The sequence below is a fragment of the Elephas maximus genome, chromosome 15 (genome assembly GCF_024166365.1).
Source record: "Elephas maximus indicus isolate mEleMax1 chromosome 15, mEleMax1 primary haplotype, whole genome shotgun sequence".
Lineage (NCBI taxonomy): Eukaryota > Metazoa > Chordata > Mammalia > Proboscidea > Elephantidae > Elephas > Elephas maximus.
In genome coordinates, this window is record NC_064833.1 from 75,812,131 (window position 1) to 75,829,940 (window position 17,810).

At 39.8% G+C, this 17,810-nt stretch overlaps 1 protein-coding gene across 6 annotated transcripts in view; it reads right to left on the minus strand.

Annotated features, from left to right (window-relative positions):
- SGK3 (serum/glucocorticoid regulated kinase family member 3) overlaps positions 1 to 17,810 on the minus strand; it is a 219,068-nt gene that overhangs the window by 108,731 nt on the left and 92,527 nt on the right. Inside the window, exon 2 of one of the 6 annotated variants that reach the window (XM_049853662.1) lies at positions 9,743 to 9,819. The exons of 4 other annotated variants lie outside the window; for them this stretch is intronic. The gene's annotated coding sequence lies outside the window, so the exon portion shown is untranslated. Of the gene's footprint in view, positions 1 to 5,502; positions 5,946 to 9,742; positions 9,820 to 17,810 lie in introns of those variants that run through there. One more of the 6 variants, XM_049853663.1, reaches the window with a different exon arrangement.

A 17,810-nucleotide genomic window follows, 5' to 3' on the forward strand; every position in this document is an offset into this window, starting at 1 on the left:
TATGAAATATAAGCAGGAAAGATTAAAAATGGCTCCTCCTCAAAATTAAACAAATGGATTTAACTAAACTGATCATAGAAGCTCTTTCAATACAAAGTATATTCCTAGTGGAATAAATCCTAAAGACAAAAAGAACTGTAAAAAAAACCTTAAACGCTATTCAAGTAACCACATTGTTGGTAATAGTACTATTATTAATCTGAAATCCTGTTTGTGCTGTGGGATAAAGTAAGTGAGTAATTACCCTGGTGTCCTTAAGAACCAAGAAGAAATATGGTATGGGAGGAAGGAGATATAGATGAGCTTAAGTAAAAAATGTGTAGTACTGAATTTCAGATGGAAGTATCAGTATGAATACATTTTGTATTTTACCTTTAAAATATACATATATATGTATTTCCTAGCTCTAGCCACAGAAAGAGCCGAAAGTCAATTGGTGAAATGAGCACCCCTAGCACCTGGACTGTTGTCTAAATATTCCCCGTTAACATGAACCAGGGCTCCTTGTAGAATCGGCCAATTGCAGATCTGGGACAGGAAATGCACAAGGTGAGCCTGGAAGGTCTTAACTCCCTTACTTTCTGATATGATATCATTGCCTACCGGAATCATGTCAAAGGCCTCAGAAGCCAACTCGAAGAGCTAACCAAAGATGAGAAAATTGAGAATAAAGAATAATGACTACAATGGTGTATCTAGTTCATTTACATTCAGCGTAATTATTGATAGGCATGAGTTTAGAGCCGACATTTTGATGTCTGTTTTTGGTGGTGTTGACAGTTTCTTTGTTCCACTTAATTTTCTGTGCTGAGTCATTTTTCTTTATGTATTTTCTTTTCATCTTTTTCACTGTTGTTGATTTTGTATTTGCTGAGTCTTTATGTTTTTCTTGTTTTTTATTTTGATGTATAGGATTGTTAGTTTCCTTTGTGGCTATCTTAATATTTACCTCTATTTTTCTAAGTTTAAACCAGTCTTTTATTTGTTTATATTGCCTTGACTTCCTCTCCATATGAAAGATCCATTACTACATTATTTAGTCCCTCTTTTTGGTTTTAATGTTGTCATCTTTTACATACTGACATCTCTGTTTCCCTATTTTCAGTGGTTTTAGCTTTGATTTATTTGTGACTTCCCTGTGTGGGTTCATATCTGATTGCTCTGTCCTGTGTTCTAGTCTTGGGTTGTTATCTGATGTTATTGATTCTAACCAGAGGACTCCCTTTAGTATTTCTTGTAATTTGGATTTGATTTTTACAAACTCCCTAAACTTCTGTTTATCTGGAAATGCCCTAATTTTTCCGTCATATTTGAGAGACAGTTTTGCTGGATATGTAATTCTTGGCTGGCATTTTTTTTCCTTCAAGGCTTTATATATGTCATCCCATTGCCTTCTTGCCTGCATGGTTTCTGCTTAGTCTTATTGACTCTCCTTGTAGATGACTTTCATTTATCCCTAGCTGCTCTTAAAACTCTCTCTTTATCTTTGGTTTTGGCAAGTTTGATTATAATATGTCTTGGTGACTTTCTTTTGAGATCTACCTTGGGTGGGGTTCAACGAGCTTCTTGGATAGATATCTTGGCATCTTTCATGATATCAGGGAAGGTTCCTGACAACAAATCTTCAACAATTCTCTCCGTATTTTCTGTTATCCCGCCCCCCCCATTCTGGTAGTCCAATCACTCACAGGTTATTCCTCCTGAGAGAGACCCACATAATTCTTAGGGTTTCTTCATTTTTTAAATTTCATTTATCCAATTTTTCCTCAAATAAGTTGGCATCAAGTAGTTTATCTTCAATCTTACTAATTCTGACTTTCATTGCCTCAATTCTGCTCCTATGACTTTCTATTGAGTTGTCTAATTCTGAAATTTTATTGTTGATCCTTTGGATTTCTGTTTGCTGTCTCCCTATGGATTCTTGCAGACTGTTAAATTTGTCGTTATGCTCTTGTATAACCTTCTTAAGTTCCTCTATTGCTTTGTCTGTGTGTTCCTTGGCTTGTTCTGTGTTTTGCTTGATCTTCTTCCTGATCTCTTGAAGAGCTCTGTATATTAATCCTTTGAATTCTACATCTGTTAATTCCAAGAAATCCTCTTCCTCTGGAAGGTTTCTTGATTTTTTTTGTTTTGGGAGCTTGCCGAAGCCATCATGGTCTGCCTCTTTATTGATTTGACATTGTTGTTTTTTTCGTTGTCTCCAAGCCATGAATAAGTTATTACATTTATTTATGTTTGCTTACTGTGTCCTAGCTTCTTGTTTTGTTTTGTTTTTATATGCCCAAATAGGCTGCGTGCATGAGCTAGTTTGATTATTGGCGACTTTGAAGCTCTAACGTCCTGTCATCAGGTGGTTAGAGCTGTTATTAGGTATGTGAGCCTGGGAGTCTGTTTACTTTTCTTGTATGGATTCAGCTCAGGTGTCCAGGTAATCAGTCACCAAGTGTGTGGTGCAAGCTCTCACAGTCTGAGACGGACAGGGGTAATTGGAGTAGGCACAGGTATCTGGCTGCAGTACAGGGTCATGCACTGAGCAAGGCAGGGTGCTGACGGCTGTCCCTGAGTGTCTGGGAAAAAAGCATGTCCCTGTCCCCTAGAGTGCATAGGTGGGTGGGTTTTGCAGCCAGACTATGGGCACCCAGTGCTGTTGGCTGTAAGGACTGGGAGGTACCACTTACTCTTGGACCCCTGTGGGGGGTGGCTAGGTGACATGGGTGGAGCTACCAGTCCTCAGGTCCCTGATGTGGGTAGGTGGGGATCCTGCTTAATGGGCAGAGCAGTGTCAAATGTCACAAACCTGCCACTCACCTTATAGCTGCTAGCTGAAATTTGGCTTGAGGTATATACCCTGTTGTACTATGCTAATGAGCACCCACGCTGTTGAAATGGGCCCACACAGGTCTATGCAGGAGTCAAATGCATTCAATGTCCATGGACCCCTTATGCCTATGCCTAGGCAAGGGAGCTGTGCCTGCCCTGACTTCCTGGCTTAGGGGAGCCAGCAGATTATTTTTTCATGTTTGTTAATTTGTTCCCTCTCCAAGACCGGGAGAATGGCTCAGAGCACATGACGGGTCCTACTTCCAGCCTAGGGGACACAGCAGTCACTGAAGCCAGCCCAGACCCAGTGCAGAGCAGGGAGAGGGCAGGTAAATGAGAGAGATCTTCTTCCCAAAGGGGGTGTTTTTTGATCTGTGCAGTAAGTTAGACACGTGTACTTATCTTTTGCTGACTGAGTGCCACTTCTTGCTGGTTCTGGAGGACTGAGCAGACTCTTCGCCTCTCGGTCTCTTCCGATGTGAAAAACACATCCTGAGTGCCAATACTTGTCTCACCATGCATGCCAGCAGATCCAGCCTACTGCTTCTAAACCATCTCTCCCTCACCCTGCTGCTCAGGCCAATTCCTCAACTTTGATTTTGATGTTCAGGGCTCCTAGATTGTCGTATATAATTGATTCCCTTGTTTTTGGGAGTCTTTGTTGTAAGAGGGGCCACAGGAAGCATGTGACTACTCCGTCATCTTGGCCTTACCTCGAATAATAATAACAATGAGCTGGAACACATTAAATGTTTAAGTCCTGGAGTTTAAAAAGATAATAGAAAACAAATCTCATTGGTTATCTTTGGATGATGCTAGGGAACTAATTCATAATTTTGGAAACTGGAAAATATGGAATAGGAATCAAGGCTTTATCCTGCCTTTCCAATACAAACCACACACCAGGGTAACCAAATAGTTGAAGAGGGGAAGTTTCTCTCTCCCTTTTTTAAAACAGTATTTTATTGTATTTCTGGTAGAAGTGTACATAGCAAAACAGGTTCCCACTCAACAAATTCTACACATATTATTCAATGACATTGATTACATTCTTCACATCGTATCAACATTCTCATTATTTCCATTTTAGTTGTTTCATTCTCCTTAACTTAGTCTCATATTCCCCAACCTTCTGTCTATGCTTTAGAGTATATGTTGACCATCTGGACTCATATAGGTGATTTTTTAAAAGAGCTCAGTACTCAAGGGTGGTATTCATTACTTTAGGATATAACACATTATTTAGCTAAAAGGTGACTTCAGGGGTAGTTTTGGCTCAAGGCTTAAAGAAGGAAAGTCTCTCTTTACAGAATAATTCCAGCTAGTGAATAAAGAAGGATAGACTTAGAATACCATAATTTCCCAATGCCTAATGAATTAATGCATGAATTAATGCATCTAGAGAATGGTCATCAATGGCTGTTAACCTCATGAAAGGAAAGCCAAACAGACATGATATGCCTCCTGATGGAAAAGCACACCATCACTCATGAAGCATTCTTGCAAAGAAAAAAATCTAAATCCAAAACTCATCAAGTCTGTAGCTCTAACTACCAATTTATAAGAAATACAGAGATTATCATAACAGTTAAATACTTATGTTCATCAAAAGACTTTATCAAAAGACTAAAGTGACAACCTACAGCCTGGGAAGAAATCTCTGGGAAAGAAATACTTGATAAGGGTCTAATTTCTAAAATATATAGAAAGCTTCAACAGCTCAACAATAAAAAGACAACCTAATTAAAAAATGGGCAAAACACATGAACAGACACTTCACCAAAGAGGACATTCAACTGGTCAACAAAAACATGAAAAGACATTCCCAATTATTAGCCATTAAAGCCATTAGAGAGATGTAAATCAGAATTACAAGATAGCATCTCACCGCTGCTAACACGGCACTGATCAAAATACACAAAACAACAAATGCTGGTGAGACTGTAGGAAGATTAGAATCCTCATCTACTGCTGGTGCAACTGCAAAATGGTACAACCACTATGGAAAATGGTATGGTGCTTCCTAAAAAACTAGAAATTGAACTACCTTATGATCCAGCAATCCCATGCCTAGGTATATAACCTAGAGATCTAATAGAAGTGGCATGAACAGACATACACACATTATTTGAAACCAGAAGGCCTTTCCTGGATGTTCCAATTCATAATTTTCTCCATATAAATCATTAAAAATGGAGAGGATAGGTTTGTATTGCTTCTACACGTAGATTTTGAGACCTGACTAATCAACGTTGATGCGTTTATGAGGATGAAATCCTTTCGAAAGTATTACCTGGCATGTTGTTTTCCAAGGGGCATAGAAAGAATGCTATGTAGATTTTAAATCAATTTGTATGCTTTCCCATTCCAAAAAAAAGACATTTTTTTCCTTGTAACTTTAGATTTTACAGGCCAGTGTTTGTTGCTCTCTTATGGCCAATTAAAATATCCAGAGTATGAATCAGGAGATGATTCATAACATGCTGAATGTAGTGACGTGAAAAGTTGTTAGTGCTCATGATAGTGAGGTGTGAGGTTTACCTTAAAAATTGATTAAAAAGTCATAACCTGATTTTAATATTCTTCTTTTTCTTTTTTTGAGCCTGTCTTAGTTATCCAGTGCTGCTATAACAGAAATACTACAAATAGATGGCTTTAACAAAGAGAAATTTATTCTCTCACAGTTCAGGAGGCTTGAAGTCTGAATTCAGTGTGCCAGCTCCAGGAGGAGGCTTTCTCTCTCTGTCAGCTCTGAGGGAAGGTCCTTGTCATCAATCTTCCCCTGGTCTAGGAGCTTCTCAGTACAGAGACTCCAGGTCCTGGCTCTTGTTTCTTGGTAGTATGATGCAATTAAGTTAAGGATCTCAACATGAGGTCATCCTGCATTATCCAGGTGGGCCCTGAATCCAGTGACGAATACCCTTATAAGAGACAGAAGAGCAGACACAGAGACACAGGGAGAAGGCCATGTGAAGACAAAAGCAGAGTTATTCAGCCACAAGCCAAGGAGCCACCAGAAGCTGGATCCAGCTGTCTGTTAAAGAGATTTGCAAAAATGTAAAATAATGCTACTCTTCTCACTATTTTTTAGTTTTAGAAAAAGTAATTTTTCATACAAAATATGTTTGACATTTACATGTAATGGATGTATTACTTTAATGTAAATAAATATTTTTTAACTTTTTAGTTTTAATTTCTAATATAGAAAATATCAACAACCCACATAAATACAAACTCTTTAGGGTCCCCTATAATTTTTAAGATTGTAAGGGGGTTCTGACACCAAAAAGTTTGAGAATAGCTGGTATATACAATCAGCAAAAGGAGACACACAAGTATGGGCCTAAACAGTTAGAAAAAGCAGGAGGTAGGTAAGATTTTGGCTATTTTGAACCATGAATTAGATTTTCAGGGGCAGGAAGGAAAAGAAAGGTCCTTCCAGGCAAAAGAGAATACAATACACTTAGAAACAGGGGCGATTAGGCTATCAATACACAAATACATCAATTTTCATATCCAGATTATTATCTTTTTAAAATGGCAAATGCATGACTCAATTTCATGATTTTTGGTTAGTCTTTTGGAAATCCATAACTTTAAAGGCTTTTTTGTTTATTTGTTTTGTAAATGTGGATACCATGCTATTATTCCTTATGCTCCAAGTAGATGGAAAGAGTTCTTTTAAATACTAAACTAGCCACCACAACCCTCCTCAGAGCCTTGGTACATTCCATTCACTCTGCCTGGAACATTCTTTCCTTGCTTACCTCTTACGCAGCCTTTGGGAATCTGCCTGAATTGTAGTTCCTCAGGGAAGTTTTCCTTCACCCTGGCCTTAGGTAAAACAGCCAACTGCCATGGAGTTGACTCTGACTCATGGTAACCCCATGTGTGTCACAGTAGAATTGTGCTCCAGGGTTTTCAATGGCTGATTTTTTGGAAGTAGATCGCCAGGCCTTTCTTCCAAGGTACCTCTCAGTGGACTGAAATCTCTAAACTTCTGATTGGTAGCCAAGTGTGTTAACTGTTTGCACCACCCAAGGACTCCTGACATAGGTTAGGGCCCCTCTTATACTTACATAGCAGCCTATACTTATCTTTCACATCACTTATCATACAGATATAATTAAGCACTTCTTGTAATTATTTTATGACTATCTCTCCTACCATACCCTAAGCTTCAGGAAGACAGAGACTGTCATGTTCACCACTTTACCTGCAGGGCTTAGTATGGTGCCTGACATGCTAAGGTCACTCAATGAGTGAAGACGGGATGCTGTATGTCAACACGACACAGCACAGATAAAAGTTCAAGGTCTCTGAGGGTGTCCAGGGAGCATTTTGAGTACTGAGGCTGCTAACATCCACGAGAGAAATACCAGCTGTTATGGGCTGAATGTGTTCCCCAAAAAATATGTTTAAATACTAACTGGTATTTCAAGCCAGGTTTAGAAGAGGATGTGGAGCGAAGGATATCGTTGCTGATGTCAGATGGATCTTGGCTGAACGTAGAGAATACCAGAAAGATGTTTACCTGTGTTTTATTGACTACGCAAAGGCATTCGACTGTTGGATCATAACAAATTATGGGGAACACTGTGAAGAATGGGAATTCCAGAACACTTAGTTGTTCTCATGTGGAACCTGTACATAGATCAAGGTGCAGTTGTTCAAATAAAGGCATGCTGTGTTTTAAAATCAGGCAAGGCGTGCATCAAGATTGTGTCTTTTCACTATACTTATTAATCTATATGCTGAGCAAATAATCCAAGAAGCCAGACAATACGAAAAAGAACACAGCACCAGCATAGGAGAGGAAGATTAATAACCTGCAATACGCAGATGATACAACCTTGCTTGGTGAAATTGAAGAGGACTTGTGGCACTTACTGATGAAGGCCAAAGACTACTGCCTTCAGTATGGATTGCACCTCAACATAAAACAAAAACTCCTCATAACTGGACCAGTAAGCAACGTCATGATAAATGGAGAAAAGATTGAAGTTATCAAGGATTTCATTTTACTTGGCTCCACAATCAACGTCCTTGGAAGCAGCAGTCAAGAAATCAATTGGGCAAACTGCATGTGTGATTGCATTGGGCAAATCTGCTGCAAAAGGCCTCTTTAAAGTGTTGGGGAAAAAAAGGCATCATTTTGAGGATTTAGGTGCTTATTCTGCCTGACTCAAACCATGGGATTTTCAATCGCCTCATACGCATGTGAAAACTGGACAACAAATAAGGAAGACTGAAGAAGAATTGGTGCCTCTGAATTACAGTGTTGGTGAAGAATATTGAATAAACCATGGACTACCAGAAGAACATGGACTCAACGGCAATGAGATTGTTCTTTCTGGTTACCAGAAGAACGAATAAATCTGTCTTGGAAGAAGTATAGCCAGAATGGTCCTTAGAAGCAAGGATGGCAAGATTTCATCTCATGTACTATACTTTAGACATGTTATCAGTAGGGACCAGTCCCTAGAGAAAGACATCATGCTCGGTAGAGGGTCTGTGAAAAAGAGAAAGATCCCCAAAGAGATAGATTGACACAGTGGCTGCAACAATGGACTTAAACACAGCAACGATTGTGAGGATGGCGCAGGACCCAACAGTGTTTCATTCTGTTGAACACGAGGTTGCTATGAGTGGGAGCCGACTAGGACTCCAGGGTACCTAACAACAACAACACACGTGAACATGTGATTATGAGTTCCTTTGGAAATAGGGTTTTTGAAGGTGTTATCAGTTAAATTAACATAAGGTCATACCAGAGTAGGGTGAGTCCTAATCCAATACGAATGGCATCCTTACAAGAGACAGAGAAAGGGAAGTCAGCCAGCCATCATGGAATTATGTTACAGTTGCAAGCCAAGGAATGCTGGAGCTACCAAAAATTGGGAGATACAAGAAAGGATCTTCTGAGAACATGGCCCTGCCCACACCCTGAATTTGGAATTCTAGCCTCCAGAACTATAAGTGGATTTCTATTCTTGTAAGCCACCCCATTTGTGATAATTTGTGACCAGCAGGCCTAGGAAACTAATACACAGCAAACCAGTAATCCTGGTGATAAAGTCTCACTGGCTTTTAATCCCCCTGGAACACTGGGTTAAGAGAGTGGGGACTTAACTCTAGTTCTAGCTCAATCATTAACTAACAATATAAAAATAGGGCAAGGTTCCTTAACCTTGCATTATCTCTCATTTCTCACCTGTAAATGCTGAAATTATCTAAGGCCAAAACTGGCAACAATTTAAACAGAAAATCCCCAATCTGTGACTGTCCTAAACATATAAACCAACTTGACCCCATGCTGCTGGGACCCTTGTCTGCCTTTGATAGTCAACCCCAACTTTCACAGACAATTCTACTGAAGCTATAGAATCTCCACCTCCATGTCTCTGAAGTTTTCTCCCATGCTGCACTAGGATTTTACTAATAAAACAAAGTCCCAAAGAACCTCTACCACTTCCTAAAGACTCAGGGCTCAGAGGGCAACTGGAGTTCAGAGGTCCTAGACATTTGAAGTCTAGGGGTATTAATAATCTTGCAACTTGGTTAGGAGTTAAGTGATGTCTGTGACTTCTAGGGGTAAGTGCACTTTAATTCAAAAAACCAAAATACAGAAGAATGACTAGAGAGGGTGGGATTATTATTATTTTTAATTTTGCAAGTTGGGAAAGAACGCTATGTGGAGAAAAGTGTCATCAATGTACACAGTACCCTTAGTTGTTCTCTCCTACACATGCCTAGTCACACATCGTAACCACTCCTGTGCCTTTGGGCAAGATTCTATCTTGGTTATTGACCGGACCTGGGATAACAATGCTGCAAGAGATGGTTCTGAGTGTTGCCTCAGATCACAGATGGGAATGAATTAAGCACAGAGTTTAAGAGTGAAGGGCTCTACTGAACTTACAGATTTCTGGCCATTGCCTCTTAGGAACTGGGTAACCTTGGGTAAGTTTTAACTTCTTTGTGCTTGGGTTTCCTTATCTGCAAAATAGAAATAATAATAGTACCCATCTCTTATGGTTGTTATGATCATGATAATGTTGGTACAATATTTAGTGCCTGAGATAAAGAGATAAAGGAAGCATTAGCTGTTTTTTTTAAAATGCTTTGTAATTTTCAGAGATTTTCACCTAATATGATCTCGTTTGATCATCTCAGAAACCTGTGATTTCCTCACTCTCCTCAAGCTCCCTCCCCTTTTTCTTCTCCCTCTGTATCAACAATCCTCCAGAGTCACTGAAAACATACCCGCCATCAGGCTTACACTCCCTCAACATCCCCCACATCCTCAAACCACTGGTATAAGCACCTGGGCTCCCTTCCCCAGGCCAGTTAGCTATTTCTTCTTCTCTTTCTGGAAAACACAACTGGCATTTCTCTGAAAACCACATTCTGCACCCTCCCTCTGCCTGAAACATTCTGCCTCCCTGTAACTCCTGCTGCTTTCTCTGGATTCATTTCAGTTGTGCCACGTTCGCCATGACCCCTTCTCTCTGATCATCTTCACAGCCTAGGAGGTATCCCCATTTGTGTCACCACAGCCCCCTAAATGTACTTCTATTCTAAATTCATGATATCATATGATAATTCTTTGCATGTCCATTTTCTTTACATCCTGAGAGCCTAGCACAGTGTCTGGCTCATAGGGTGACTAATTGCCCCAGTTTGCCTGGGCTGTCCTGGTTTTCATTCCTTGGAAGGTGCAAATGATTAACGGTCGGCTGCTAACTGGAAAGTTGGAGGTTCAAGTCCACTCAGAGGTACCTTGGAAGAAAGGCCTGGTGATCTTCTTCCAAAAAATCAGCCATTGAAAACCCTGTGGAGCACAGTTCTACTCTGACACACATGGGGTCACCATGGGTGGAGTCAACTTGACAGTAACTGGTCTGATCCTGGTTTTAGCACTAAAAGTCTTGTATCCCAGGAAACCCTGTGGCCTCAGGTGACTGGTCATCCTATTATACACTCAATAAATTCATTTGAATGAACACAGACTCTTCAATTATTGTCTGCTCTTGCTCCTTTACTATTTACTCTTCAACCTAACATCATCAGCTTCCACCTTGACTATGCTTCTCTGACACAGGGCAAAATGCTCTCCTCATGGCCAAATCTATTGGACACTTTATAGTCCTTCTGGACTGACCTCTCAGTAAATGACTTTTAATCATCAGAAATTCAAGGCTCTGATGGGTACCTGTTTTTTCTTATCGTGAAGCCACTATTAAATCATGCACATTTATTAAATGTACAAATGTATGTGGATTCAAAGCACCATCCGATGTGTTTTACATAATTTTAAATGTTATGCATACTTATGATCTCATTAAAATAACCACAGGATGTGATCAATGACTGCATATGTTTTCTGAAGAAGTTTCCAGAAGTCATGACTCATGGTATGAAAAAAGTACTTAAGGCAATGAGAAAAATAGTTCTCTTTTTTCATGGAATCCAAACACGAAAATATAACAGTATTTCAGGAAACTCATAATAAAGTATTTTTCTTTTTCTTTTAAGCTTTGCAAATACAGGTACAGAAATAACTTACTAAATGAATATATAGATAAGTACTTAAATGTGTTGCGTAGTTTATTTTTAAAAATCAAGAAGTTTTCTTTCTAACTAAAAAACTGAGCCTTTTGCTCAGTCTTTCCATTTCTTAAGACCAAATATGAATCAGCCCTTATCAAAGAACACTGCCTGCAAATATCCCTCTCTCCCGCGGAAACTGAAGTTCTCTGCGGGCAGGACTGGAACTTGATCTCTTACGACATCTCCAGCACCTACATAAATATGTGCCTAGCTCAGGCAGGGGCAAATATGAAATGTCTTAAGTAGAAAGGTGGGAAAGAAGAAAATTTAAAAAGGGAGCAAACTTTCTAAAGTTGCAAAACAGGATTACTTGGGAGGGCATTATATTAGAAATGTACATAAATTTCATTTGCAAAATGTTTTCAGATAAGCAGAAAGGAAAGCATTGGCAATAACCATGAATTATGAAGTTAAGACAATTATGATAGCCATTACTGAGTCATTTTTTTCTGGAATTTGCAGAATTTCAAATATCACAGTAAAAAATTAATTCAGCTCCTTAAAGTCATCTTACTTCCAGATAGTAGAAGATGTAAATAGGCAAAGCTGAATGCAAAGAAAACTTTTTTTTTTGTACAAACAACAAGAAATCTAAAGCAATTTTTTCACTTCCCATATTCAGATTTACTAACACACATTTTTGTCAGGTGCTGTCGAGTTGGTTCTGACTCATGGAGACGCTATGTACAACGGAAAGAAACACTGCCTGGTCTTGCACAATCCTCATGATCGTTGTTATCCTTGAGCCTATTGTTGCAGCTACTGTATCAATTCATCTCACTGAGGGTCTTCCTCTTTTTCGGTGACCCTCTACTTTACCAAGCATAATGTTCTTCTCCAGACACTGATTCCTCCTGACATGTCCAAAGTACGTGAGACGAAGTCTCACCACCCTCAGGTCTAAGGAGCATTCTGGCTGTATTTCAACCAACAAAGATTTGTTTGTTCCTTTGGCAGTCCATGGTACACTCAATATTCTTCGCCAACACTGTAATTCAAATGTGTCAGTTCTTCTTCAGTCTTCCTCATTCACTGCCCAGCTTTCGCATGTATATAAGGCAATTGAAAACACCACGGCTTGGGTCAGGTGCACCTAACTCCCTAGAGTGACATTTGTGCTTTTTAACACTTTACAGAGGTCTTTTGCAGCAGATTTTCCCAACGCAATGCGTCGTTTGATTTCTTGACTGCTGCTCCCATGGGTGTTGATTGTGGATCAAAGTAAAATGAAATTCTGGACAACTTCAATATTTTCTTCGTTTATTATGATGTTGCTTACTGGGCAGCTTGTGAGGTTTCTTGTTTTATGTTGAGGTGTAATCCATACTGAAGGTTATGGTCTTTGGTCTTCATCAGTAAGTGCTTCAAGTTCTCTTCACTTTCAGCAAGCGAAGTTGTGTCATCTGCATAAAACCCAGACCCAGTGCCGTCGAGTCGATTCCAACTCATAGTGACCCTACAGGACAGAGTAGAACTGCCCCATGGAGTTTCCAAGGAGCGCCTGGCAGATTCGAACTGCTGGCCCTTGGGTTGGCAGCTGTAGCACTTAACCACTACGCCACCAGGGTTTCCACATCTGCATAAAGCAGGTTGTTAATGAATCTTCCTCCAGTCCTGATGCCAAGTTCTTCTTCATATAGTCCAGCTTCTCCGATTATTTGCTCAGCATACAGATTGATTAAGTATGAATACAACTCCGATGCACACCTTTCCTGACTTTAAACCACTCAGCATCCCCTTGTTTTGTTCCAACAACTGCCTCTTAGTCTAGTACAGGTTCCTCATGAGCACAATTAAGTGTTCTGGAATTCCCATTCTTCGCAATGTTGTCCATAATTTGTTATGATCCACACAGCTGAATGCCTTTGCATAGTCAATAAAACACAGGCAAACATCTTTCTGGTATTCTTTCCTTTCAGCCAAGATCCATCTGACATTAGCAATGATGTCCCTGGTTCCATATCCTCCTCTGAATCTAGCTTGAATTTCTGGCAGTTCCTTGTCCATGTACTGCTGCAACCACTTTTGAATAATCTTCAGCAAAATTTTTCTTGCATGTGATATTAATGATATTGTTAGATAATTTCTGCGTTTGGTTGGATCACCTTTCTTGGGAATAGGCATAAATATGGATCTCTTCCATTTGGGTACCCAGGTAGCTGTCTTCCAAATTTCTTGGCATAGGCAAGTAAGCACTTGCAGTGCTGCATCTGTTGAAACATCTCAGTTGGTATTTTGTCAATTCCCGGAGCCTTATTTTTCACCAATGTCTTCAGTGCAGCTTGGACTTATTCCTTCAGTTCCATCGGTTCTTAACCATATGCTACCTCCTGAAATGACTGAACGTTGACCAATGCTTTTTGGTACAGTGACTCTGTGCGTTCCTTCCATCTTCTTTGGATGGTTCCTGAGTCATTTGGTATATTGCCCAATGAATCCTTCACTATTGCAACTCAAGGCTCAAATTTTTTCTCAAGTTCTTTCTGCTTGAGAAATGCCAAGTGTGTTCTTCCCTTTTGCTTTTCTAACTCCAGTTCTTTGCACATGTCATTATAATACTATACTTTGTCTTCTCGAGCTAACCTTTGAAATCTTCTGTTCAGCTCTTTCACTTCATCATTTCTTCCTTTCGCTTTAGCTATTCGACATCCAACAGCAAGTTTCAAGGTCTCTTCTGACATCCATTTTGGTCTTTTTTTTCTTTCCTGTCTTTTTAATGACTTCTTGCTTTCTTCCTGTATGATATCCTTGATGTCATTCCACAACTTGTCTGGTCTCTCGTCATTAGTGTTCAATGTATCAAATGTATTTTTGAAATGGTCTCTAAATTCAGGTGGGATATACTCAAGGTCGTCCTTTGCCTCTTGTGGACTTGTTCTAATTTCCTTCAGCTTCAGTTTGAACTTGCATATGAGCAATTGATGGTCTGTTCCACAGCTGGCCCCTGGCCTTGTTCTGGCTGATGACATTGAGCTTTTCCATCGCCTTTTTCCACAGGTGTAGTTGATTTGATTCCTGTGTATTCCATCTGTTGAGTTTCATGTGTATAGCTGCCGTTTATACTTAATAATATGTTAAAAAAAAAAGGGTGAATAGTTTATCAAAAGTATTCTAAGTAATTCAAATCTAAGTCCACTAAATGCCTAGAACTTTTTACTTTTCAAATAAAAACATATAAACACAGATTGCTAGTTTAATACAAAAAAAAAAAGTATCCATTAAGCTACACGATTTTGACCTTTAGCATTTAGAATAACAGTCTTCCAAATTGTGGTGCAATGAATTGCTCAGTATGGCCCTTCCAGCCATAGTCTTTGTGACTCACAGTGACTGAGTGGGATTATGCAAATAAGGTATATGGGACGCTAACGAAGGGATCTGCCATCCTGCTAGGCTTAAAATGAGCCATTCCAGAGGCAGGAGGAGAGGATCTCGCCACCACCAAGAAAGAAGAGCCAGGAGTAAAGTGTGTCCTTTGGACCCAGGAGCCCTGTGCTGAGAAGCTCCTGGAACCAGGACACTGAGAACAAGAGTAGGAGCTGTAACACAGAAGACCGAGAGACAGTGACACAGGGAGAGGCAGAAAGAGAACTGTAGCACTGAATACTGTGAGAAATAGCAGCAGAAAGATGGTGGTCTTCATAAGGCTGTAGGAGTCCAGAAGGAGAGGAAGCAGGAGCCCTGTGCTGAGAAGCTCCTGGAACCAGGACACTGAGAACAAGAGTAGGAGCTGTAACACAGAAGACCGAGAGACAGTGACACAGGGAGAGGCAGAAAGAGAACTGTAGCACTGAATACTGTGAGAAATAGCAGCAGAAAGATGGTGGTCTTCATAAGGCTGTAGGAGTCCAGAAGGAGAGGAAGCAATGGGCTTCCTGGTTGATGAAGAGGGAAAGCTGAGTGCCTTTGGGCAGGAGGCTTGCTGGAAGAATCGGGTGCCTCCAGGCACTTGGTAGAGCCAGGTTTGCTGACCCACAGAGCTAGAGCTGAGCACCTTTGGGCCAAGGCTTATGGGTGGAACAGGGTGCCTTGAGGCACTTATGGCAGAGCTAAAAGAGCTTTGTAACTAACAGTAGCCCTGGCAGGGTAGAGGCTGAGGTCCAGAGAGAGGTGTGCCTGCATGCACAGCTAAGAAGCTGTCCTGATCAAAAAGCCGTATCCTGAACCTGAATTGTAACCTGTTACTTCCCTAATAAATCTTATAGTCTTGAGTATGGTCTGTGAACTCTGTGTGGCCACTGTAATGAATTACCAAAGCAAGCAGAGAAGTAGAGAATACAGTGGGAGGGACAGATGGTGTGAGAATTGGTATAAAGGGCTGGCAAGAGGAAGCATGTCTGATCTCTGCCTCATAGGAATTAGCCTTGGGCTGTTGGTCTTGATTTTTCTTCCCCTTTATGAAGTTAAAAAAAAAAAAATTTTTTTTTTTTTTTTTTTAGTTAGAGGAGGTCAAATGCCTCTCCCAAGCCATTTTTACAAAATGCAAGAAACTCAACCCAGTAATACTTTTCTATCAGATGAAACAAAACAAAATTTATCCATTTTGTCTTTATTGTCCAAAAGTAGTTAATTTCAGAAAGTACATTTAAGAATAATTCTCTGAATAATACAAAACAGATCCATCCGTTACTCCCTTTCATATTTTCTGCACCATTCTCTCATATAGGCATTCACACAACTAGAATACCTAGTGAGGGGCTCACAGGTAATAATTTAGTAGCAAAGTCAGAAATCCCTAGTGGCAAATTCTGACATGATGGCTTTCAAATTGATGAGCCCACCATCTTTGTAAAAGTAACTCAGACAAATGGATGACAATACTATGAACGAAGCTTTCAAAATTAAAATTAATGAGTCTGCTCTTTCTACTCATCAAGGCAGAGAGTTTATTGATCTCGCAATAAGTCATGTCAGAGGGACTATGTCAGGGTGGTGCTGGACTGGTTCTATGGGCCCCTCCAGACGGAGGGCTGCCTTAGGTCCAGGAGGATCACAATGCTGGTAATACATGGACAGCATTAAACATGCCCTGAAGGCAGGACGAGCCCAGCATCTTTACACTGCATTAACATAAAAAGGAAGAATCTATCAAGACTTTGACATATTTATAAATTCCTCTAGGTAATATCCAAAACCAGAGTATCTTGGCAAATAAATTACTTCAAAAATCTGGTGTTCCCTCCAGCAACTAACTATTGTTTTTATGGGTTGCAATTCAGCACACATAGGATCAGTTCTTTAGAAAGCTCTGAGCATTAAATAAACACTACTTCAGTGGCAGTGTTTTTTAAATTTACCAAAACTATCTCCAAATTAAATCTTCTAAGAATTAGAAGCAAGGATCTATATTATATAACTTTCTACTGCTAGTTTTGAATCAGCAGAACATCCTGAATAAGTAGGAGGGAAAGTAGGAGGAAAAATCACTGTGCTAGATGCTTTACATACCTCAATAAGAAGAGCTAACATTTATGGAACCAAGCAGAGTGCTAAGGGATTTACATATATTATTTCATGCAATCCCTAAAGAAAAATCATATTATCTCCATTTTAGAGACGTGGAAATTAAAACATTAAGTAACTCACTCAAATTCACTGGAATTCAAGCCGAGGTCTGTTTAACCCTAATGTTTGTGCCCCGTCTGCCACACTATGGTACAAAGCTCACTGCATAATCTTTGATAAAAGTTTAGCAAATAGAACTAAAAAAAAAAAAAAAACTAAACTGCCAGGTGGCCAAGAGTTTAAAAGACAAAAGGCTTTTTAGTTTTATACTACAATGGCACACCTGTCAAAGAACTGAAACAGGATCACACATGGTAATACAACTCTTCCATGACATGGCACTGTACCAGATTTGGTCTCCTCTGTCCTCCTATAGGAAACCCTGGAGGTGTAGTGGTTAAGTGTTACAGTTTATAACCAGAAGGTCGGCAGTTCAAATCCACCACGTGCTCCTCAGAAACTCTATGGGGCACTTCTTCTCTGTCCTATAGGGTCGCTATGAGTCAGAATCGACTCGACGGCAACGCGTTTGGTTTTGGTTTGCCCTCCTGTAAGACTAGCCTTGGACTTCCTAAAACAACCATCTATACTATTTATTCAAAAAATTGTGTGGCTGCCTAAACTAGTTGAAGATCATCTTTTATATGTAACTCGTTATTACATTAAAATGAAGTTATGACTTTAAAATCAGTGTTTAAGGTAAACCTCTACCATGAGCACTAACGACATCTCACATTACTACATCTTACATCTCACGTTGCTACATGCTTTGTGTTATGCATCATCTTCTGATTCATACTCTACAGATATTTCAATTGGTCAAGAGAGAGCAACAAACACCGGCCTATCAAAATCTAAAGTTACAAGGAAAA